This window comes from Pelodiscus sinensis, chromosome 23 (assembly GCF_052426305.1).
Source record: "Pelodiscus sinensis isolate ZL-2025 chromosome 23, ASM5242630v1, whole genome shotgun sequence".
In the NCBI taxonomy this organism is placed as follows: Eukaryota; Metazoa; Chordata; order Testudines; family Trionychidae; genus Pelodiscus; species Pelodiscus sinensis.
In genome coordinates, this window is record NC_143074.1 from 6,908,558 (window position 1) to 6,934,395 (window position 25,838).

Consider the following 25,838-nt stretch of genomic DNA (forward strand, 5'->3'; position numbering starts at 1 on the left):
CAGCGGGAAACTCTTGGTGCAGAGAAGGGCCTCCCAAACTCAGGCGGTGGGGGTTGGGGTCCCCTGCAATCCCTTGAGTGTGGGGAGAATTTAAAGCTCCCCTTTCTAATCTCAGCTCTGATTCCGACTCCAGCCGGGGCTTTGAGCAAGTCATGTCCCCATCCGTCAAGCCACTTGGTTGCCAGACCAGGTGTGAGCCAATGCCCCAAGGCCCCGGATCCCCCCACTGTGCGGCGTCTGAAATCTCAGCGTGGCTCCAGCTGCTGAGGCCAGGACCCAGCTCAAAAACCGCCCCCAGCCAACTAAGCAGCAGGACTGGGGGGCTCCCTTATGGCCAACCAGTGCTTTGAAGAGGAAGGTGGAGATCGTCAAAGCAGCCTAGCAGGCAGGGTGGCATCGCTCTCCAGAAACACTGTGTTATCCAGACTTGCCTGTTCTAGCAGCAATCCCCGGCCATCCCTCCACGTGCCAACAACCCTGCTCTCTGCACGTGGGCCTGTCACCTCCCCCCCCCACACACACACTCACCACAGCAGGGGGATCCCGAGCGGCCCGGTAGCTTGCCCTGTCCTGCCCAGCCGCCCTTTCCGGTCCCGCTGCGCAGGGTGGGAAGCAGAACACCTGCCCCAGGGCACTTCGGCCGCCACAGAGAGGTGAGGCAGGGGGCTAGGAGGGCAGCGCGGTGGGGTGGAGCCGGCTGCCGGGGCTCCTGCTGCCCATGTGGTGAGAGGGAGGTGATTGACCCCTGCTGCCGCCTCGCCAGGCTCCCATAATCCTCCAGGCCGTGCTCCTCGGGGAAAGCGATAAGGGGGCAGGGCGGTGGTGGAGTAGGGGTGGGCTTTGGGGGGAAGGGCGGAGCAAGGAAGGGGCAGGGCCTGGAACCCTGGGAGGACTGGCCCAAGCCCCGAACCCCCCTCGGGATGGTCCTACCTCTGGAACAGGGCTGAGGCCCACTGCTGCATGGGGTGTCAGCGCTCTCTCCTGGCACGGACGTTCAGGCTCGCTCCCATCGCTGTCCCAAAACCATGACATCGACAAAGCACGCGCCCTCAGCGACCCCAGTGCGGGGGCTCTCGGCCAAGCCGCAGGCAGGCTGGCTTTGCAAGCAAGTCGCCTGACCCGCCCTTCCTTTCCCCTACATTCTGCTCCTCCCTCCCCCACCCATTACACCGCTATTTATTTATTTATTCTACTAAACTCGCTCTCTCCTGTGGGCAAAACCTTGCAGCAGGCTATGGATCTTTCTTCCTCTGGAGTGTCTGCTGGGAACGCACCGAAACACAGTGCGGTGGAAGAACAGATTCAAAAAGCTCTGGTTCCCACAGCAACGCATATGTGGTGGGGGACGTTAATGTATACGGCACTAGATTTATGCCTTAATTATGGAGTCATGATTGCTGGAGGAGTTCCATGCTAACCTCTATTTTTTCAGCCCCTTGTACAACTTTCACAAAGAAACAGATCCTTCCCTGTGGGCTAAAATTTCCCCACGCCCTGCTCTGGCTCCAAGCCAATCTCTCATTGTGCGCTTCGAGGAAGTTGGGTAAAATGTTGTCGAGTAATAGGACTGAAATGGAAAACGAACAGCTGTCTGCTCAGGGAGAACAAAGAGTTGCAACCTTTCGTTTGCTCACTCGTAATACCTCAAACACAACTTACTTCTGATGGCTCACGCCCGGCCCTCAGTCCTCCACTAGGGCAAGCACATGTGACACGGAGGGAGCGACATGGTGCAGGAATGAGGATGATTATGATGGGTCAAAGCGGTTAACCTTTCCGAGCTGCAGCAGAGCTCCGGGCGGTCGCTCGGCCCACGAGTCCCTTCCCCACACTGATTGAGTCCTATCGATTCTGATGAACTGCTTGTGTTGCTCTCTGCTCCCCAACGGTCAGCGAGTGTCTGCTCTTCAAAGGAAGCTGGGCTGGTCACGTCAGTAGCCAGACTGCATTCAGCAGGGAGCACGGGGAACAACGGAACGTGGCAGCATGGGCAGGCTGTCCACGTACGAGTCCACTGGGCGCCTGGCTCTGCATTTGGGTTGCTAGTCCTTGCTGTGCTGCCACGTCTGCATGACTGCGGCTACCAGTGTTGGCTGGATTAAAGCTAGCCTGGGGGTGTCTATGTGAGACTTGCAATGAAGACACCGGGACGGTGCTGAGATCTGACTCCATATTAGGAATTTAGAGTGCCACACGCTACTCCTGACATCGGCACCAAATCAGCATCTGTGACTACTCGTGTGGAAAGGCTCCCTCACATGCCACCAGGCCTGCCGAGCCTCTCCAGGCCACGTCAGAGTCAGGCCAGCCAATCCTTCAGCAAAGCAGATGTGCCATCTGCTGAGCATGGACCTGGAGCGAGCTCGGTGTGGGCTCCCTGGTGACCGTAGAACTGAATCCTGGGGAGGATGAGCAACGGGCCAGTTAGAGCGACTACTCAGGGCTGCACAGTGCCCAGGTTTTACTTGGCCACGCCCAAGGCAGTACAAGAAAGCAAACCACACCCCTGTCCCTGCTTCCCTCTTTGGATCTTGAGTTTGCAAAGTTGCAGTCAAATACTCCCCTGCTGGCAGGAGCGAGCAGGACAGCAACTGCTGGGTCCAGTGAGGAGACAACACCTCCGCCTGGCCCCTTGCGCTTGACCAACATCACTGAGCTCTCCTGCAAAGCATCCCTGGGAAAGGGGCAGCAGCTCCAGTCCACAGGAGGGGAGCCTGAGTCTCGGGGGTCACTGCCTTAACTTAGCCGAGAAGGCTGGTGTCAGCGCTGGGGCTAAATTCAAACCTCCCGACTCTCACCCCCGTGCCCTGGCTGCCTTACTGCAAGGGCAGACTGTGGAACTACACAGCTGCTGACGAGACGAGTTGGAAGCAGGCCTGTTTTCAGAGGTCTGAGGCTTGTTAGAACTTGAGGGGGTGTCTGGCATTCCAGGTGTCCTGTTCCATTATGTTAATGACAGCAAAGGGGCGTGACCCTGTCAGCTCTCATCAGCGAAGCACGTTGCAGCCTAGTGCATCTTTGAATGGGGGACTTGCCTGGACAAAAGCGGAGTCCATAGAACAGCACATGCCTTCTGCCTGCTAGACTGTAGCGGCTCTGACAGCGACCAGGCTATGATTATCTCAGTCCTGAATTCAGAGGGATCAAACCAATCAGATTTGTCCTCCATGCTTTTACATGAGTCAAAGGGGTGGGTGGGTGCTGTTTGCTATTGTTTAAAACACGTGGCTCAAGCAATTTCCTTATTGGTTGGTAATTATTATTTGTACTGCAGCAGCACTTCGCGATTCCCCTTAATTTCAGTGGGGCCAGGATTTTACCTGGATTCTGGCTGTGCTTTTCAGAGGGGCGCAGGGGAGTTTGGTGCCTGGCTTGCACTGAATTCCCATGGGATTTGGGCACCTTGGAAAATGTTCCCGTGCCAGCATGGGAAGGGCAGCAGCTAGTACAACAGATACTTGTAGCCTCACATCTTGCACGGCTCTCCGCCTTGACTGAGGATTAGCAGCTGTCTGCCGGAAATAGGGAGCCCTGCACCAAAAGATCCAACAGGTGGGAGCACTCGCTTCCAAAGCTCTCTTCAGGCTCTACGTGTGCTGCCAGTTCTCCACTCTGCACACACAGATTCTCTCAGCAGCTCAGGATATGAAGCATTTTTTTCTCCTAAACTTTGTCATTTACCTTGAAGGCCCAGCTGAGGCACATGAGTTTGGAAGGGAATAAGAAGGGGCTCGGGAAGCCAGCCAACATCAGTGCTAATGCCGGCTACACATCACAGCTCTCTTGCGCTCTTCTCCACTCCACGCTCTCCTCTCCCGAGGGCAACTTGGGCTGCTCGTGGCCACCACCATGGTATTACAAACGCTAATGAGGGTTGGAAAATAAGAAACTCGCTGCCGTGTAGGAGAAACTAATCGAAAAGGTTTTGTCTTCTCTCTCGCTGTCATTAGTAGAAGTGGAAACACAGCCACAGGCAGTGGCAGAGCTGTAATATCACCACACATTTCATATGCTGGCACGCTGACACAGCCATTTCAGCGCACCTAATGGGCCGACTTCTCCTCAGAGCAGTGCTCTCCTTATGCCAGTGCTCCGGCAGTGTGAGATTTGTGGCAGCAGTGCCAGCTGGGCATCCAGCAGCACAGGTTTCCTCGCAGCAGTGCCCTGTCCCGGCTGTTCGGCTGTCAGTCTGTCTGTGAACAGTCAGAGCCAATGCAACCCACTTGCCTCCTGCAATGCTCTCGTCTGCCTGTCTGGGTTGATACCCCGTGCCCAGTGCAGTGGGCTGTGACCACTGGAAGGGCAAGCCCCTAGACGCGTCTGAAAGCAGAAAGAGCCAAGAATGGAGCCGCTCTCTGGGCGCCTCCTGCGTCTTGGTGTCGAACTGCTGCTTGGGAAATGAGTGGTTAGCCAGCCCGTCTACCCGGCTCTGTCAGCCAGCCAGTCCATATGGTTAATTAGCTAAAATTTGTGATTACTTCTGCGACGTGGCATTGCCGCGTGTGAAGTTAATTATGGAAGCCATGAAACGCTGCACTCACTGAGCCGGTGTGGAGAGGCTGCACCTACGGCACGGGGTGCACAGCGCTGGGAAGCGAGAGCTGAAGACCCCAGTTTTCAGGCTTGGTGGGTTGGGTGCCCATCACCTCTGCCTTGGCTCCCACTGTGGATAGCTCCTCTCTGCATGGCTTGCCATCTGCGCAGGGCCTGTCCATTCGCATCAATGGCCAGGCTTCTTAATGACAAACGACAATGCCACATCTGCCTCCAGGGTATTCCCTTGCTGCCCTCAGGCCATCTGACTTCTGGTGTGCTGTGCTGTGCCCCTGACAGCAGAGGTGGGGGCAGGGAGGCGGGGGGAAATGAAGGAGCTTTCCTTCTCCAGGGATGCTGTTAAAGAGCTTGCAGGGTCCTGGGGAGCCTCTGGCATCTGCCGCAGTCCTCAGACAGTCTAGAATAGTTGCTGGGCAAAGATGGAAGTCAGAACAGGATGTGGATATGAAATCTACAGTCTACAACAGAGGTGGGTAAAAGGGCTGGATCCGGCCCACCAAACGGAGGTCCTGCTGCTCCCCCACCCCCAGGCCAATCAGGACCTAGGGACAGGAGTGCGCGTGAGACTTAAGTTAACTCTGGTGGCTGACTCTAAGCACCGCACGCCACAGGGCAGGGAGCAAGAGATTTTGCGCTCTCCCCCACCTCCAGGCCAATCAGGGCCTGAGGGTGGGGGAAGCACACAAAATCTCCTCCCATGCACTCCTTGCAGGGCAGGGCATGAGGAAACTTTGCATGCTCCCCTCACCCCCCCAGCCCTGATTGGCCTGAGGGTGGGGGGGGGGCATGCGAAGTCTCCTCCCGCCCTGCAAGGGGCTCAGAACTTAGGGTACATCTAGACTACAGAGCTTTTCCGTGTTACTGGAGCTATCCCAGAAAAGCTCTACCAAGGAACACGTCCGCTTTTCCAAAAAAAATGTCAGAAAAGTGGACGCGTATTTTTGGGCATCCCTGTCAACCTCGTTTCATGAGGAAGAAGGGATGTTCCAAAAGAGGGAACTTTCGGAAGAGCCTCTTTCAGAAGAAAAGAGGAAAAAGATAAGCAAATTGCAATTCGCGTATCTTTTCCTGACTTTTCTTTGTAGTGTAGACATAGCCCTAGAGTCAATGGCCAGCTGCTGCTCAGGTGGCAGGTGATCCTAAGCGCGGCGCTCCCTTGAAGGGCAGGGGCATACTTTGCGTGCTTCCCCCGTCCCCTGGCGCTGATTGACCTCCTCTCACCACCAGCGGTGCCAGCATGTAGAGGAACCGCCAACTGTTCAGAACAGCTCGCGTTCTCTCCGGGAGCGGGCAGCGGGGGCAAAGATTTCACGCGCTCCCCACTCAGAAACGAATCAGGGTTGGTGGGCAGGGTTGGTGGTTGTCCTGGCCTCACCCCTTCTGTCTGAGGCTCTGCCAGCCTGGTACCACTTCAAAAATTTCCGAAAGGGTCCCCTGTCAAAAATTATTGCCCACCCCTGGTCTTCAATATGGGAAGCGCTGTTATAAGGAAGCCGTGATCAGTAGTTCTTCATGTCTGCTAAAGGCAGGACAAGAAGTAATCAGGTTATTCTGAAGTATGGGAGATTAAGGTTAAATATTAGAGAAAAACCCTTCCAACTATAAGGCTAGGTAAGCACTGAACCACACCACAAAGGGAGATTGTGGAATCCCCTAAGAACAGGTCAGTGATGGTCTAGATTTACTCGGCTCTGCCTCAGAGCGAGGGGCAGGAATAGGCAGCCTTTCAAAGACCTTCCAGCCTTTTATTTCTGGAGTTCCTTATACCTCCTTCATGGGCTGGGGTGTGACAATAAGAAATAGAGGGCTATCAGCGTGTTCTCTGGGACTGCTACGCCTTAGCCTTTGGCAGAGGGCCACCATATCAACTCGAAGAATGCCCCAGCACTGGGCTTCACATCTTCACGTCGGTGTAAGTGAAACCTGCTCCTGGGTTATTCTGTGGCTTCTGAAACAATAGTTTGTATTGTGAAAGTAGGAATCGACCAGGCTTTTTACTCAGCCAGGCAACTGCAACCGAGATGGAAATAGGCTTGAAGCAGGTACCATTTGAGACCTGGCAGGGTCCAGTGACAAAGTCGTCAGGCTCAGGAATCCCTGCTCCAGTATCTATCCGTGGTCTGCACACAAGGTTAGTCCTTGGATGTGCGCTGTCTGAGGACCAGCTTGGTGCTCACAAGAGGCAGCAGGGACGATCTGGAGGGAGTGTGTCTTCGATCGGCATTCTAGCCCTTCTGCGGGAGATACTGTCTTTCACCTGATGTACAAAACTGACTGCTTGTGGTCACTGACCCTTCCACAACATGTCTCAAAGGTTCCAGGGTGTTACCAGGATTCTGACCCAGCACCGCTCTTGGTGATCAAAACTTGCCTCTCTCAACCTCTGCATTTTCAGATGAACCTGGGATTCTTCTTCACTTCCGGCCCTCAACTGCTTGTAGCATTGCTGTGCTGTGTTCCACAGTCGGATGCCCCCAAAGCAGCGGAATTCCAAGGCACAGGTGAAGCAATCCCTTTGGATGTGTCGAGGCATCACTTTAAAGCTCTATAGCACATTGGGATCCCTTGGGACAAAAAGTGCTGTATATTCTAAGCCGTTATTGTTATAAAACTCATTGCTACCATGTCTCTCAATAATATAAATTAACAACATAAGAATCCCAGGTATAATGAGAATCATAAAACTTAGAGATGGGAAAGACCTAATAGGTCAGCTAGTCTAACTCCAGCCAGAATCTGGAGTGTTCTACCCAGATAATGACGGTGGGGGTGGAGCGGAATTCATGTACTTTAGGATCTAGTAAAAGAGAAGCCAACACTAAACAGCAGTGGTGTGCACACAAGTGTGAGCTCTTCTGTGGGGAAGGGATGAAGGAAACACACCAAGGTGCATAATAGCAACTTCTCTATTTCTGTGAGTCTGACTCAGCATTGATACAGGCCCCCTGCTGCCACGGTGCGTGAACCCTGCATCTACGCTGCTAAAACATGAACTTTCGCTTCTTCACCAAAAGGAGTAGCTCCATCAGCTGGTAGCTGTAGTCAGTCCATATCCCCTGATGTGGGCCAACCATTAGAGGGGACAGAGAGCCATGTGGTACTAGGGGGCATCATATATATAGTCATCAGCCCAAGGCCTTCTCTGGTGTCACTTGCCCACCCCTGCCTGGTTCATTCCAACTCATTCCACTTCATTTCCTGATGGCAAATGGACACTACAAGGCTACTTAGGAGTCTGGGCAGGGGATACACTGTGCCCTCCTCAGCCAGTCAGGGTTCAGAAGCACACTGCCTCCCACTGCTCTAGGAGCTGCTTGGGGACATGCCAGCCAGCCGTCAGGCATGGCAATCAAAGGGTGAGTGCGCAGAACGAGAGTTCTGCGGGGAAAGGGACAAAACATTTCTCAAGGGAGCAGCTCCTTGTGCCCCCGGAATCGAGTCATGCGAGGGCTGGGCCTCCCCTGACCAGCTCAGCCCTGTAAGAATTTCTGTCCCATACAACCAGGGCCTCCTCCTGTCTCCCGAGAGCTCCCTAAGCCCCCGGGCTGAGCGCGGGGACCTACGCTGCCCTTGCCGTGCACTAACTCCAGAAAAGACGGAGAGTTCAGCTCCACAAGACGTACAGTGACATCAGCTGGGCCCTCCCCCCTCCCCCAGCTGCTCAGCTTACACAGAAGAGGCGATTCCGGTCTAGGTTCCTATTCTGACCACACTCCACCCCCTTCCCTGTTTTCAGCCACACACACATGCGCGGGAATTATCCTTCATGCCTGCTCCTGGCCCAGCTGCCAACACACACACACACGCACACTCACACACACACTCACATGTGCACACACGCACACTCACACACACACTCACATGTGCACACATGCACACTCAAATGCACCCAAACACTCATACACGCACACTCATACACTCACGTGGGCACACACGCGCATTCAAACAAACGCACCCAAACACACACACACACACACGCACCCACACACTCTCACACACACATATGCACACATACGTGTGTGCACACACACACACTTACTCCCTGATGCAATTCCATCGCCTGCTCCTGTTCTGAGCCTCACCTACTCAGATACTCATTCCCCATCAACTGAGCAAGCCCACCTCACGTATCCACTCCGACTCTCGCCCCTTTGCCCCGCACAGAGGGAGGGTCCATCTAGTCCAATTCCCCGGCGCTCAGCCCACACTGGCTGCGTAATTCCCTCTTAAGTTGAGTGGGGCTCCTGCCCTGCCTCCCCTCCTGGCTACCTGTTGCACGGCATAGGAGGGATTCTGGGCTCCCCTCCCTTCTGTAGGGGTTTCACCTTCCTTGGCAGATTGGTGTTCTGCCCAATTAGTGCTGCCGGGTGCTAGGCTCTGTTTGTGCTGGGTGATTATCTGTGGAAATGCAAATCTGAGCTTCCCTCACCGCAGCAGCTAACAAGATAATGAATATTTTCATCAGTTGCAGAGAATACAAACATCTGCACAGACACGCTATCGGGGTGGAGATGGAGCGGTGGAGGGGAAGCCGCTTCTCAGTATCTTCTGGAGAAAAGCAGCTGTTTGGCTGCTATGGAGAAGGGGAATTCTTCTAAGCACAAGCCAAGCCTGATCCAAGCCCACTGAAGTCAATGCCTAGCTTTCCATCGGCCTCAGTGGGCTGTTGATCAGTACACCTGGGCAGTAATCAATGTTCCCTCCATGTGCGGAATTCTTTGTATGTGCACTGAGGCCTGTGCGGAAGTGCACCACCAGTAGAAACAAAACCTGGCTGTGGGTTCTCTGCTAATCAGCTGGGTGGCATTGGAGTCTCTCCTGAGTGGCCGCACAAGCGCCCAGCTTCCAGGGAACACGGCAGCACTCCAAACGCCCCTCTGGGCTGTGCTGCACGGACCTCTGAGCAGGCTTCCCAGGACTAAGGGAAGAACTGCTTCTCATGACTGGACCATCCCACGACTGGCTCCAGATTTTGCCAGCTACCTGAGGTCCGGGGGTGAAGGTCACTGAGTAACCAGAGGCTTCCCGGGGTAGCCAAGTTAGACTGTTACAGAAAAAAACAACAAATGATCTGGTAGCACTTTATAGACTAACAAGTGGGCTGTGCCCACAAAAGCTCATGATACCGTCTACACGTTCTGTTAGTCTATAAAGTGCTACCAGACCATTGGTTGGTTTTTTTACTGAGTAACCAGTCAGGAAAAGCTCAAAGTTCTCATCACCTACAACCCCCAACTTAAACCTGTCCAACACATTATCAATAAACTACAGCCTATATTGGAACAGGATACCATACTCAAAGAGGCTCTGGGAGACAGACCCATAGTCTCCTATAGACAACCACCTAACCTCAAGATGATTCTTACCAACCACCACAGGACATACCACACTAATACCAACCCTGGTACCTTCCCTTGCAACAAACCCCGTTGCCAGCTTTGTCCACATATTCATTCTGCTGATACCATTATTGGACCTAACCAAGTGAGTTATAAGATCAAGAACACATATTCCTGCGCATCCAGAAATATAATCTATGCTATCATGTGCCGAAAGTGTCCGTCTGCTATGTACATTGGACAAACATCTCAGACACTTCGCCAAAGGATTAATGCCCACAAAACAGATATCAGACAAGATCACAAAGAGAAAACAGTTTCTTGCCACTTTAACCAGAAAGGACACTCTCTAAATGACTTAGCCACCTGCATTCTGCTACAAAGACCTTTTACATCTGCACTTGAAAGGGAATCCTCTGAACTGTCATTCATGTTAAAATTCGACACTTGCCAACAAGGACTTAACAAGACTTTGAACTTTCTCACCCATTACCAAGACAGTTTCCCCAATTATCACCTGTAATACCATTAACTCACAAACATCCCACTCTCCCTACCTTTAATATCAGCAATTCACAGACACTTACCTTCCTTCCTCCCCCTTCCCACCCCCCCGCATCCCCCTTCTGTTCTGCAATGTGATTTGTCCTTTTCATATTTGTTCATTTTTTAATTGTATCCTTTGGTATATATGGTTGTGACTACTTTCTTCCACTATTTGATCTGAGGAAGTGGGTCTGGCCCACGAAAGCTCATCATCTAATAAACCATCTTGTTAGTCTTTAAAGTGCTACATTGTCCTGTATTTTGCTTCTTCCCTCCCTGTGTGTGGAGCAGCCGGAGTCAGGGCCTGGCTCACAACTAATCTGGTATTTCTGTCTATCCGGCTGCTTATTAGCAGTTTCATCACCATGGGCCCAACAGGCCAGATGGGAACACTCATGGATCTTGGCATCCCACTCCAGGCCCACTGTGATAGTTGTTATGTTGCACCACAAGCGGCAGTGGGGAGGCCACGCTGTTCTGCTAGCAGCCTGGAATTCCACAGTCCTCATATGCGGTCCCAGGGTGCTCTCAAAGTGCAGAGGGGCACTAAGATGGTGCTGCAGCATCTTCACCCCATGACGCACAGCACGGTGCTGCAATGTGACAGAATCACATCAGTCAAGTTTGTCTCAGGGGGACAGACCAAGGAGGTGGGGTCTTGGGGGTCTGGAGGAAACCATTAGTGAGTGAGGGCAGCTCTGTGTTTCTTACTCTCCTTGTCCATGGTGCCTGAGCCTGGCATGGCACTGCCTGCCACCCCACGGAGGACAATTTCCAGAGAGTGAGCGGGGCTAGGCAGTCAGCAGGGCCCAGAACTGGAGGTGGAAGCATGGCCTCAGATGTTAACATTGCTCTTGTACTTTACTGCAATCACCATTCTCAGGCAGCTGATGGCCGCCCCCAATTGGAGGGGAAAGGACAAGTCCTTTGCATAGACTCTCCCTGAGTGTCCTAAAGGCCTTGTCACAGTTTGCTGACAACAGTATTCACCTGGGATGGCCTCTTAGGAGGTCTGCTGAGGGTGCTACAATGGTGGAGAATCCCAGGACAAATTGTTGATTGACAGTATCCAGATGTGACGTAGTGGGGGTACCTGGCTGGTTTCTATGCTGCTGGCTCTGGGGTAACCCCCAGTGGCTGCCGTGGGTACCACGACCCAGCAAAACAGGATGAGTCACTATGCAAACCAGTATGGCCAGACACCCCCCCATGGAGAGGAACAAAGGAAGGTGGAATGCTGCCCTGGCTGGGGGGGCAGGGCTGGAGGAGAGTGAGTTGAGTGGCTGTCTGGGAGCATGGAGGAGACAGCCTAGGGAAAGGGGCTGGAGTTTAGGGACCCAGTCTCCCCCCATCTCAAGAGGGCCTGAGGCATCCTAGCCCAGCTCTGGGACCAGATTACATCTGTGCTGTGCTGTATCCTGGAGAGGCAGTAAACTTCCTCTATTCCACCGGCTGGTGCAGTCTGTTTGTGCCATTTCGGGATGCAGGAGACGGGGGACCCCCAACACGCCGTCACACCAGGTAATCCCAGGCATTTTCCCACTTGGTTCTTTTCACAGAAGGGATAGGACAGCTCATTAAAGCATGGACTTGGTCCACCAAGGGACACGGTTGGTCACTTCTTATTGCATCCCCTAGGTACGTAATTGTGCTCTTTGCCAGTGTAACTATCAAAGTGTAACTTGCATCTGTGAGGAAGAGACGTTCTGCAGCTACCTGTTTCAGGTGGTCCCTGCAATATGGCACTAGGTGATAAAGTTGTCCAGAAAGGCAGCATCATATTATCCCGGCAACTGAAATATTTCGTCCATCAGCCTCTGGAAGGTGGCAGCTACACCACGGAGTCTGAACGGCATGGTGTGGAACTGATACAATGCAAAGAGGTGTGTTGGGTGTTCCTGGAGCTGGGCGTAAGGAGGATCTACCGGTACCTTTTGGTAAGGTCAGGAGTAGATATGTACTTGGTTGTGCCTAATCACTCTGCAGGTTGAAATCCTTGTCCGCAACATTCTTGTCCAGCAATATCTGTGGTCCAGCATGATTTTAGTTAGTTGGGTGTCCATTTACCATGGGTATGGTGAAGTTTCCTGTGGTCCCATAAAGTTTGTTTAGAGCCACCAGTCCTGTTGTTGTACTGTTATTTAGCTCTATTACATCCCTAAATTTAGCTCTATTACATCCCTTCTAGGAGCCCATAAGTGGTGGAAGTTGGTAATACTGCCAGACAATATTGACTTCCCATGGTCCAGCAAATTCTCTTGTACGGCACTGGTCAGGTCCCGGCAGTGCCAGACTAGAGAGCTTTAACCTGTAGTAACTCATTTACAGTTGACATTGACTTTGCAGAAGTCTATAAAGTATTGTAGTGGCCCATCTGGCTTAGGGTCCCAGGTGAGGAGGACTTCCCAGACTCAGTATCAGAGGTGGGTGTAGTTGGTCCCAATATTTGGGGTCTGCAAACACAAACTTCCTTAACGCTTCTTTCAACGTTTCATGAAACATTTGCAGATGGCGGACGCATGCCCATAGAACCTTTCCTTTCAATAGGTTGTGCGGTTCTTTCATCACCGTAGGTGTGCAATGGGAGCCTGGGGCTTACAGAGTTTCTTTAGTGAGTCCCGCCCATGAAAATACTTGCACAAACTCGGTTGCTAGCGTGGCTACATTAGTCAATCATAGTGGAAGAGCTTTGGGATCTCTCATGGCATTATCCAGGATGACCAAGATATACCGTACACAATCCAGGGGTCCCACCAAGCCACTTTTATCCTTTCAATGGAGCATCCACAAGGGGAAGAGGAAGGAGAGATGCCTGGGAGATACCCTTGCGGCCTCTCAGCTGACATGCTGGGCAGAATCCACTGTAGTCACTGACACACCCTTCCCTCCACATCTGTGTCTCAGTTCATGCCCTAATTCCACACTGCTATTTTTATTGCACTAGCAGAGCAAGCATGAGTCTCTCTATTTGGCTGGGAGGCCCAGCTGCATTGTAGACGTACCCTGAGGCAGATTACTTAGGTCTTTTAATTTCTCCATTTGGGAACTGTTGCATTCCATGGAATCTGCATCAATAATCGCCCTCTGCTATAGTCATTCCCCAAAACTTAAGCATCCATTGGAAAAATTAAAAATTCCAATCCATTGGAAATTGCCAGTCTGCATGGTTGCAAAGAAAGCTTTAATAAAACGTGACCTGAGGGTAAACCACCACAGGCTCTCCTATCCTCAGAATAAAGGTGAAGTTTATTTTTCCTGTGTTTGCCAATAGATGTCAATTAACATTTTAAAAAGCGCTCAATTAACACCACCATGGAGGAAGTGAGAACAGGACAGGCCTGCCAAAGGTTCAGAGGTGTTAAACCCCGACTATCCTAGGTGCTAAGTGGTGTTTAAGAATGTTAATTAAAATGTCAGCTATAATTTTTAAGCACCTTTTTTTCTCAAGTCACTGGTAGTGTCTTCTGGATTACAGGACATTTAGATTAAAAAAAATTGAGTGTAGACACACCCTTGTGTCTGGAGACAGCCTGAAATAATCGCTCCAAGAGCTGTGACCTGTTCTCATTGTTCTCTACTGGGTGTTAATTTTGAAACACAGAGGGCAAGCACACAATGAAATGAATGTCATATTAAACTAAGCAGTGGAGGGTGCTGTGCTGACTGTGTTTTTTACTATCCTATTCAATGCAATCAAACCTCCAATAATTAACCTGCTCAAAGCAGATGTCAGATTTTCTTTCTGAAGCACCAGTTCAGCTGGCTGGAAGCGGCATATTGCTCTGTCTCTAGCCCACTGCTGTAACTGCGCGTGTCTGCATTACATCTGCATTGCCAAGTTTTGTTGACAAAACTTGTCTCGACACCCAGACGTCGACAAAACAAAAATTTCCAGAGGGGGTTCACACTTGCTCCCTCTGTCCACAGTCATTCCGTACAGGGAGAACCCTCCTTGACAGTGTGAGCAGTGCATTGTGGGTATGTTGGGATTCCCTGCGCACCTTGGGATTCCCTCTGAGTTCTCCCCCAGCCTCCTCAGCTCCTGGGAGCAGCACATGAGTAGGCCTGTGAGCTCTGTGCTGAGGAGTGTCAAAGCGACACTGCAGCCTGGCCCCCTCCCTCTCTCCCTACAGCAGTAGCCTGCCTGCCCCTGTGTTCCTAGCGCTCTGACTCTGCAAAAGGCTGGGGGGGGGGGGAGGGAATGAACGGCAGTGATTAGGGTTGCCAGGTGTCCAGGATTGATCCAGACAGTCGGGTATTTTTGCCTCCTGTCCAGTTAAAAAAAATCAGAAAATACCAGACACCTAAAATGATTTTTTCTGATTTTTTCCCAGCCAGGAGGCGAAAATCCCAGGTGCTTACCTGGTTCTGCAGGGGAGCTGTCTGGGCCGGAGCAGGAAGACAAGATGGCGGACGGCTGCCAGCTACCTGTTAGGGCCAAAAAGCCTCAAAAGCATTTTCTTAAAGGGACCATGCTGTTTTCTTTCTTCTTCTTTTTTTTTAAATAACTCTCTGGGTTCTTTTTTTTGCTCAACAACTTTTGTCCACCCTGTTTTTTCTCAACAGAATTTTGTCCCTGTTTTTTTTGGGGGGGAGGGGGGAGATGGTCAGTGTTTTTGGTTAAACCATCTGGCAACCCTAGCAGTGATGCCCCTGGTGCTTGAGGATTTGGGGAATGAATGCAAAGAGGTTGTGGGGCTCAGTCCCCTATCCTTCCTATTGAAGGCTGTGGGAAATTTGGCAGTGCAGCAAGACATGGAGGGAAGGGACCTTGTTAAGCCCTGGCCAGTAGTTGGCACAGATGGAAATAGGTAGCGGGGGGACCCTTCTCTCAGCTGCAGAGCTGTAGCCAAGTGGCCCTATGTCAGAGGAACTCTCAAAGGGAAGGATCCTAGACAGCACAGCTGATGCAAGCAGAGTTCCTCACAGTGAGGCTAAAAGTGCAGCCTCTTTCCTTCTGCCACAACAGGCCCCTCCCTGCCTAACACCTGATCACTGAGGACTGAGCAACCATGGGAAGCTTTGCTCCTCCACACTAAACTTAGCAGTCCTGTGAGGGACCCAGGAGCTACACAGTGAGCATGCCCTTTCCCACCCAGTGTCTGTTCTCACAACTGGAGCCTGCACTGAAGCCAGCAGGGTGGTGGGTGTGTACGTTAAAAGGGCATGAGCCTTCTTTTGCTATTCCATTGGCCTCCCCAAACTCACTCCTCCTTTGCGCTGGTGCACCATGGCAGAACCAGGGCTCATCTCCCAGCTGTATTGACAAAGGGATGGCTAATGCCATGACTGTTAGCAGGATCTGTAGCTCTGAGAGCTGGGTTAATAAGTGATCAACGATTCTCCTGGGGCAGGACGCGAAAGAACTCCTCCTCTTACTCTCTTCCATGTGTATAACTTTGCACTGTTATTAATTAGTAGTAGTACTAGTAATACCCAGTACTTACATAGCACTTTTTCATCCACAGATCTCAAAGCCCTTTCCAAAGGAGCTCAGTGCCATTAGAAATAGGGAAACTGAGGCACTAGACGGTGAAATAATTTGTCGTAGGTCACTAGGCAGGCTACTAATTCCCTCAATGCTTTATGGAGAAGGAACAATGCTGGCCAACCACTGTATAATCAGACACTAGCGAGGCCAAATGTAGGGTTGCCAGATGGTTTAATCAAAAATACCGAACAGCACCCCCCAAGAAAAAGGGGGAGAAAAAAAAAGCGGAGACCAAAGTTGTTGAGCAAAAAAGAAAGAAAGAAAAATAAAGAAAAAACAGCGTGGCCACTTTAAGAAACACTTTTGAGGCTTTCGGCCCTCACAGGCTGCCTTCAGCCGCCCGCCATCTTATCTCCCTGCTTTGGGCTGGACTGCTCTCCTGCAGAACCAGGTAAGCATCTAGGATTTTCTCCTCCTGGCTGGGAAAAAATCAGAAAATACCGGACATTTTAAGTGTCTGGTATTTTCTAATTTTTTTTACTGGACAGGAGCTGAAAATACTGGACTGTTCAGGTCAACAGTGGACCCCTGGCACCCCTAGCCACATGGGTCACAGCTCTGACTGCTGACAACGTCCAGCCTGATTGGAAGAGAGCCGAAGACATAAGTCCTTGTACCAGAGGCCTGGTATGAGACAGGATCTACTCAGAGACTGGCGAGAACGGGCCGATATTAGCAAAATACACATTCCTATGAAGTGCTAGTCACTAATTGCTCAGTGCAAGCACACCCTGATATCAAGAGGTACCAGAACATCCTGTTATTAAGGATGGTACAAAAACATTCGCCGAGGATAACAGGAACACTCTGACCTCTCCTAACAGACCAGATCAGGAGGGGGCATTGGAAAGTTTTACCACTAACTAGCCTGGGGCCACTGTGGCAGGCATACATGGCTCAGTATCTTTAGAGTCTGAAAGATGCTATTAAACCTCGCTGAGTGCCTTTGTACCACATCAGCTCTTCTGACTATTGGGAGGTTCACTCGAGGGCTGCTGTTGGAGAACACACACATGCAGCCAAACGTCTGACCGCAATGGGCTTTACTGTGACATTTTCTTTTTCTATATTACGTCTGGATTTGTGGCAGGGATTTGGCTCTCGGGAGCTCGTCTGCAGGCTCCGTGGATTATCACCGCTCCTCTAGACAGCAGCGGCAGCAGGAGACCGGGCACTTAAAAATGGAGATCCCAATGGGGAATCACAGGAGGGGTCTGTTTAAAACTAGCAACAATAAATGACTGTGGATTTTGCAGCACAGGTCTGCAGAAAGCGAGGGAGTCAGCAGCGAGGGCTTTTCTGAGGGCAGCACAACCGCGTGACACTGCCAGAGACACATTTACCATGGCAGCCGGCACACTTAAGTCCGGTCCATCAGGCTGGGCTCAAAAACTGTCACCAATATGTCTGCGGCCTCAGAGCCGTGTACAGTCATAGAATCACAGCCACAAATAATAAAGGGAATGAAATGGAAGCCAGCCACCGGAAAGGAGCTCTATCCATTATCCAAACCTGAAGGGTAATAGGTAAACAAGCCATCTGGGGTGCGGAGAGGTGCAGACCTTTCCGATACTGGAATAATAAACAGCCCAATTATAAGCACCGCACTCAGGTGTTTCAAAGAGAAGACAGGGAAAGGATCAATGATATTCATTTAAGAGCGTTAGGGGCATTACGTTTATTATGCTGCTGGGGCTGAGGAAGTGCTCGTTGAGGAGCTGCCATGGGAACCCGGCCTAGGCGTCACTCATAGCACACAGGAACGGGGTGGTACGGCCAATGAAGCCTCCTCCCCCATCACCCTGCTGAAGCAGAGCCATGTGGAGTAGCTTGCGACTGCAGCCTTCAGGTTCCTGCAGGACTGCTGACTAGGAGCATCCCAGCCAGAGCCTGTCTCTGGCACCCCCGCTCTCTCTTCCCCAACTACCTGCCCCAGGCCACCATCCAAACTCTCTGTACCCCTTTCCCCCAGGTCACAACTCCTTCCCAGACCCTGCACCCCTCCTATATCCTCCCCTCCTCTCCTGCACCGGGACTCCCTCCTGAACTCTGCACCTCAAGCCTCTGCCCCAGATCACAACCACATGCTAAAGACAACACAGCCTCTTACCCATGTCAGAAGAGCCTCACACAACATGCTCCAATGGAAAGGGACCTGGGCAGGGCTTGGCGATCTGGGTTCCACCCCGATTCTGTTACTAACCAGCTGTGTCACCTCCCACCAGTGTCCAGTGCCACTGCCTGTCTAGCTAGGCCGTGCGCTGTTGGGAGCAGTGACTGTCTCTGGGAGCACTTCTGGGGATTGGCACAGAGGGGCCTGTAACATACATTCACCAGTGAGCTCCTTGTGCACCCCTGGAAGGCCTGATGCAATGCAGCTCTGCCTGTCCCGGGGCAGAAATGAGCTCTGCAGCCAGACTGGAGGGGAGCCTGGAGGTTGGGCAGGAAACCTTGTTGGGCTGCAGCTGCTGACTGAGGCTGGGAGGCGCAGGGAGGATTTCCTAAGAGTCCCTCAGCAGAACTTCGCAGTGACTCTCAGCGAGGCAAAGAAGCCCCCTTGGCCGTAAGCCAGAGCCAGAGCAAACTGGGAGAAGACTTTCAGGGGGCTTTCTGCAGCTCTCCAGCTCAGCCAGACCTATTCAGAACCTGCCGACTCCTTCCTTTTGCAGAGAGCCTCAGCCTGTTTATTAATAAAACCTCCGACATGACAGAAATCGTCAAGGTGTTTCCACGTCCTGGCCATCCAAACAGATCCCAGAGAAAGTACGTAGTTTCTGTGGCTTTGGGCAACCCTGGGAATGGCAGCTGGACCTCTGGACACGCCCCATGGCAGTCACAAGACCAGGCTTCAGGACAGGGGAGCGCGGTCTCAGTTCTCTGTCATTTGGGGCCTAAACCTCAAATGTGTGGTGTGCTTGGTTCATGCGTGTGTATTACACGGGGGAGGAGGAAGAGGAGGGAGGGAGGCGATGATGGGGGAGTGAGGAGGCCGTCATTTCAGGCAGTCTCCAGCAGAGCTGTCAGTAGAGCCCAGCAATCACGGCAGAGTTTTATTACGGAACAAGAGGCAGCGAGGGGAGAAGGAGTGACAGATTTAAAATTAACTTGCCAAACTCCCCATCAATATTATGACAATTCCCCACATCAGTTCAGTGACCCGGCGCGCTGCCTGACAATATTAATGCAACTTTGTTGAAACAAACCCTTCGCCTGGCCCTCCGCTTGGGCGATGGCAGCAGCGTTTCTTTGCTGAAGATGAACGCCCCTCTCTCTCACCACGCTCTTTGATCAGCATCCCCTCACACGTGCCCCCCCGCAAGGTTGCCGCCACCAGCAGAAATGCTGCCCTGGTGAGACCACGTCCGCACAGGGGGGGGCTGGCTTTTGTGTTAAGCAGAGCCCTCGCTCCTTGGGGACTGCAGCCTGGTGCCCCAGGTGAGCTGAGGCAGAGCCGTTCCCGGTTCTCCCTGAGCCAAGCTCTCTACAATTTTTGCCCCCAGCCCCCACTATCAGTGGCCCAGCCCTGTTTCTTTTCCTGCTCACTGCGGTGCCCAAGCACCTCCCAATCGCTAGCGGATTTCATTGTCAACAGCGCATGATGCAGGGAGCTACCATCCCCACGTGACAGCCGGGGAACTGAGGGGAGACTAACCGACCATCTCACACTCACTCGGGGTCCCGCTGTGCAGCAGGGAGCAAACAGGGCTCCAAGTCCCCATGCAGTGCCTAAGGGCTTGTCTACCGTTAACATGCTACAGCTGCACTGCTGCCAGGGTTCAGAGCAGACGTTACTCTCGTCGCCACAGCTAATCCACCTCCCCCAGAGGCAGCAGCTAGGCTGATGGGGGACGAATTCTTCCATCAACCTAGTGCCGTCTGCATTGGGATTTGTGTTGGCCTAACAGCAATGCTGCTCAAGAGGGTGGACTTTTCGTACCGCTGATGGACGTAGTTAAACCAGCCTCATATTCTAATGCAGACCAGGCCTTAGCCACTAGATTGTGCTTTGTGCTCGTGGCAGGGCTGCCCCAGGCCTTCGGTGTTTGGGCTTGGAACCACCAGCAGATGCTGGAGCGAGCATGATGGGCTGAGCAACCCACGTGTGGAGTGACCAGCAAGGGCACCAGGGCAAAGGGAGATTCTAACGGGGCTATTCCAGCCTGGGCAGGGGGTGGATGTGACTGACCCCCGGGGGCTCAAAGGCAGCCTGGCATCTGCGAGCATGGGGAACAAGGGGTTACTGGCAGGCCGCTGGGAAGCAGAGGGTGAGACTGTATCACCACAATAAATGAGGCTGTGTCTAGACTACGTGCCTCTGTCGGCAGAGGCATGTAGATTAGACACAGAGGCAAAGGCAAATGAAGTGATTTAAATGATCGCGGCTTCATTTACATTTAAATGGCTGCCACGCTGAGCCGACAAACAGTTGATCAGCTGTTTGTCCGCTCAGCGCGCTAGTCTGGACGCTCCCCTGCCGACATCAAAGCCCTTTGTCGGCAGCCCCGTTATTCCTCGTTTATCATTTAAATCGCGGCTTCATTTGCCTTTGCCAAAAAAACAAATCTACATGCCTCTGCCGACAGAGGCATGTAGTTTAGACGTACCCGGAGAGATGCTGGGTACAGGAATTCACAGAATCACAGGGTAGGAAGAGACCTCAGGAGGCCATCAAGGCCAACCCCCTGCCCAAAGCAGGACCAATCCCAACTCAATCATCCCAGCCAGGGCTTTCGGGACTTAAAAACCTCTAGGGATGGAGATTCCGCCACCTCCCTAAGGAACCCGTCCCAGTGCTTCCCCACTCTGCTGGAATCCATCCAGGGTACAGAGAAAGTCAGATCACCACATATTGCGTGAGGAGTGCAGTGGCAGGGCACTGCATTGCTGTGTGTGCGGACACACACACGCATGCGCACGGACACTTTGGCATGTGCTGACACCACCCCCCAATATGCACTGGTGTCATTATGTCATAAATAGGGCCGTGTGCTAATTCACACGTATTCACTCTGTGCACTGCCCTGCCTGTATTCTGATCACAACTTCATCTTAGCAAGGACTCATCGCAACAACCGGAATTGCTTCTTTTTGCACTCACAGTATTCCAATGGCCACAGAAATGTTTCCTGGCCCCTTCCCCCCAAAAGTGTATCGCACTGGGTGCCCCTCTCAACCCCATCACCCAAAGAATCCACAAAGCCTGAGTTTACTACCACCTGACACAGAGCAAGCAAGCTAGGCCTGGGATCTGCACACCCCAACCTGAAGCTGCAGGAGGAGGAAAGAGAGAGAGACCGCAGAAGACAGAGGGAAAGGGAACGGTCACATTTAAGGCCCAACAACTTGGGCAGGGTCCTTCCAATGCATTCATTCCCCAGGAAGTGTTTTTCCTATGTGACTGTTACATGTTGGGCTGACATCCCATTCTCCACCTATCAACAATACAGCACGCAAAGCTCCCTCCATGGGCTGTCGTTTGGGATTTCTCCATACAAATTGCATAAAAGCAGCAATCTGAAATTGCAAACACCTCTGAAACAAAAATCTCTGTGATAGTGAAAAACACAAGCGGGGCTGGCAAACAAGCCATTGGAAAGATAATCCTCTTGCAATTTGGGAACTACGCTAGCGTTTGGTTGTGGCCCATTGTGATACAAAGGGGGGAATGCCATTAATCTAGCCTTTAGTCAGCTGGATTTGCTGCTAAGCCTCCCACCCAAACTGAGAGGCGTGTGTGGAATAGTTAGATACTTTTCTTTTGAACTATGAATATTCCACAAATGTAACATTCTGGGGAGGAAATGTGTGGGCTTGAATGTGCTGCTCCCAATTCCTTGGGAGAATGTCAAAGAGGGGAGCAAAGCAGATTGCTGGAGTGTGATTAAAGAGCCTTCATCTGCCGTCCTTGCTTTCAGCCAAAGGGAAAGAAAGGAGGAGAGAACAGACAATGTAAAAGAGTCATTTCAGGGCACAGCCTCACCTCTTTCAAAGGGTCACAGCCAGGCTCACAGAAAGCTGAGGCAGGCTCAACATGCTTCCCTGCAATCAGGGTTTGTTATTTTGAAGGAAGGCAGGAAGCTGGAAATCAGAGCCCAGCAGGGATCAGGAGAGAAGCAAGAGCCATGGGGTAGGTTGAGCAACCTCCAACAGCTCAGCCGTGGACAGGACTCTGTGCCCTTCCCACCCGGGAGCTGTAGAACTCTGGATTTTTTTTCTCCTGTATGAAAAAAGCTAGTTAGGTTTTTGGATTTGCGTTTTTCAATTGACAGTGCCCAGTTTTTGCCAGAAACCAGGATTCTTTCATGCAAAATAGGGTTTTCCCCCTACACCGAAGATGTGATTGTTGACAAAAAGCAGACATCAAGTTTTCAACCCCTAAGCCTCCACCAGATCCACTCATAAGCTCTTTGGGGTAGGAATCTCAATTTGTAACTCATCTGTTAAGCTCTGTGCACGCCCACAGGGCTATGTAACAGCACACAGGGAGAATTAATGAATCATAGCCCCAATATCCCCCTTCTGCCTGTTCCCCCACCAGCCACCCTGGGCTGCATAGGACACCAGAATTCATAAGGACAGCTCTGCACATTAGCGTTCCCATCTCGCTGCTGTGTCCTCAGAGGCAGGCGAACAAGGCAGCGGAAGTGCAGACAAGAGAGCTTGTAACAGCAATGCTAAAGGCGCAGGGCTAAGATCTCAAGAACAATCTGATTCACCTGCTCCAGCCTCGTGTGTAACCCAACCAAATCCTTTACCTGAGCTACTTCCTTCAGGTTAACGGTGCCACATGAAGACCCTGCCTATCTTCCAGCACAGCCCCCATCTCATGCTGTGGATTGGGTGGAAAGGCATAACCAGCAACCAAAGAGCAGGGCCTACTGCCGAACACTGGGTGGCATGGGGGGCTCTAGCCCTGAAGAGTGGCATGTCCCACTGCCTGGCTCAGACCCTGGAAATCCAGGCTAGGACATAGAGGACAAAGCTTCTAACAGCACAAGGCCTCCCCCCGACACTGTGCTGCCCCACTAGGTGGATGAGTCTCTACCTTTTACTAAGGACACTGAAGAAAGGACAACATGGGAATGGGCAGCATTTAAAGGATTGTTACATCTGCATAACTAAGGGATCCCAGCCATTATAAATCCCTTGAAAATACTCAGCCCTTTGTTCTGATAGCAGGTTCTTGCTCCTACTTTGCCGAAACAGGCTTTTAATCCCTGGTATTAGGGAGTTTCCTGCTATGTTTCAAATGCACCAAATTAAGGGCTTCTTGAACAGCTGGCATCTTAATGCTCAGAGAGGTTCTTGAATATATATGAAAATCAGAGGCAAATTACATCTTTTAGTTAATAATTTCTTCTCCATTAACCTCCTTCCCGTCCCTTGTTAGGGGATGATGTAATGGTGTTTCTGCTCCATCACCCTCCACAGACAGCAGACCAAGTGGCTCCAGGGGAGGTGCAGAACCCATTTCTGTGCGCGCGGGCGGGGAGAATGTCTCATTTTTAGCTAATATTCTCAGAACAAACAGTCTCCTTTTAAATAGGCAACAAAGCCAGCGCCAGCCTCCGCCACAGGGAACAATCTCTAAAGAACAAGACATTGGTATCCTGGGCACTGAAAACACGGCACATACCGAGGCAGGTATATGAGCTAATAGCATAGAGGTGGGCAGGAGGGAGCATAACAGGACCCCCTCCTGCCTTGGCCCAGGCATTCATGTTTGCCTGGTAGTACCTTTCTTTTCCACACTCAGTGGCATCCTCCTCTATTCCGCAGCCACAGCTGCCGCCTCCCCCGCCCTGCACTTTATCCCAGAGCCGTTCGGTTCCTGTCCTATCCAGAGGCTGCGCTCAGGGCCGGATCCTCTGCCAGATGAAGTGGCCTAGCTCGGCTGGTTTCAATGACGCCACCTTGATGTTCATCAGCTAAGCATCTGCTCCTTAGCTGACTGCAAGGCCATGGATAATTTTTGTCCTTATTTGGACATCATCTAGTCCCCCCTGCCTTAGGCCCCAGACCTACTGCAGTATGTTGGGCTATGTCTCCACTACCAGGTTATTTCAAAATAGTAACTCCTGAAAGAACCATTTCAAAATAAGCTTATTCCTCGTCACAAGCAGGAGTTATTATTTCGAAGTAACAGGCTTGGCAGTGTGGACACTCGCCTTGTTCTTTCGAAATAAGGGGAGTTATTTTGAAATAATTCCCCAGAATAGACATTCCCTCTGTGATGGCAGTGGGGCTGGAAGCCCCCAATTCAAAGGGACTGTTAGATCATCTAGTCTGACCACCTGCCTATAACCAATTGCTTGGGTTAGACTAAAGCCTTTCCCTCTTCAGGGAACTGAAAGGGTCTGTGCCACAGCCAGAGAACAGGAGATACCCAGGCGCCCCCAGGCATCTGCAATGGCAGAGAAATGCCTGGTTTGGCTTGAGGAGACATAATTTGTGCTCGGTGTCATGAAGCCAGCATGCTAAAACCAGAAGGGAGCCGTGGCAACAGGAGAGGCTGGCTGTCCCAAGTGTGCACTCATCACAGACACTCGATACACAGGGTGTGTGGCCCTTCCGGGTTGCCACGGCTCCCTTCTAGTTTTTAACATGGGAGCTCAATTACAGAGAAAATGTGTCCCCTTGACCTGGGAACCACAACTGCAGCTCAGACATAGCCTAAGGAAGATTTCCTGCACACCATCTGTGGTCCTGCATCAAGCTGTGACCAAGCCTGATGCTTCAAAAGAAGGCAACCTTCCTACCACCTACACTACTACTGGTCAATTGTGAATCCTTCCTGACCCCCGCATGCCCTGATGCATGAGACTGGACTGCAGTCATTGTCTTAATGCAGAGCTGCCAGTGTTACAAAGGGGAGCAATCAGAGCTCCGGGAAGGGTTCACATGAGCCGTGGGAAGGGTGTTTAGGTCTCTTCTCTCACTGACATCCTTCCTTTGTCCGGGTAGCCAGAGCCACAAGAACCAAATGGAGGTATTTCAGACCCTCCACCGGTCAGTTGTTTTTGGACTCTGACACCTGCGTGGTTTGGGAGGCAGGTGTAATATGGGGATGGGGAAGAGGGCAGCTCTCACTTGACTGGGAGCCCTCCAGCTGCATCACACGAATCCTGGCATGTCTGAGTAGGTGCAAGCAAACACACCACACGCCTTGGAGCCCTGTACCGTGAACACGGCAGCGATCTGCACTGAGGTGGAAGGCACTTGCTGATGAAGACCCAACTGAGAAGGGGGAATTTCCCCCAGAGGTGTCCCTCATCATGCAACAACGCCAAGGGACTAAATGGGTGCTTAGGAGAGCATGGTGGGAAATTCCAGCCATGAATGGAAAATATTACATAGGCAAAACTGCATGAAGGAGGGTGAGGAGGGGGTTCCCTTTGCTGTCTGCAGGGGGCTAGACGCACCCAGAAAAGCATTGTGCAGCTTCTTTGGTTGAGAGATCAGCTCACAGAGCTGCAGACATGGCCTTATGATTTGGATTTAGACCTGACTACTAGCCAGTGGAAGAAGAGAGCAGAATGTGCTAGTTCTCATGCCCGACAAAGCCTGCTGGTCTGCAGACACCAAACTGCACACTGCTGAGAATGCCTGGGAGTTTGGCTGGCCAATGTTTTCTGAGAGCAGAAAGGATCAGACAGCTCCATTAGTCGGACTGGTTCTACAGTCCCCATTGTCATAGCAAAAGGCCAGAATTCAGCATCACATGGGAGATTTTATGCTTAAGAGGAGACAGCCACATGGCTGGATCGTAGGAGATGCAGAGACCATGCAACTCTGACTGAAATCCGAGGGAGCTGTGAGGCCTTGGAGATTTGAAAGAATGAGGCCACTGGAAAATGTTTTGTAGGGAACAACCCTGCATCAGACCCAGGAGTGGCTGGATGGGATAT

General features: G+C 51.8%; 1 protein-coding gene across 4 annotated transcripts in view; it reads right to left on the reverse strand.

Annotated features, from left to right (window-relative positions):
- The window catches only part of ASTN2 (astrotactin 2), a 733,588-nt gene that overhangs the window by 266,602 nt on the left and 441,148 nt on the right, over positions 1–25,838 (reverse strand). The gene's annotated exons all lie outside the window — the stretch shown is intronic.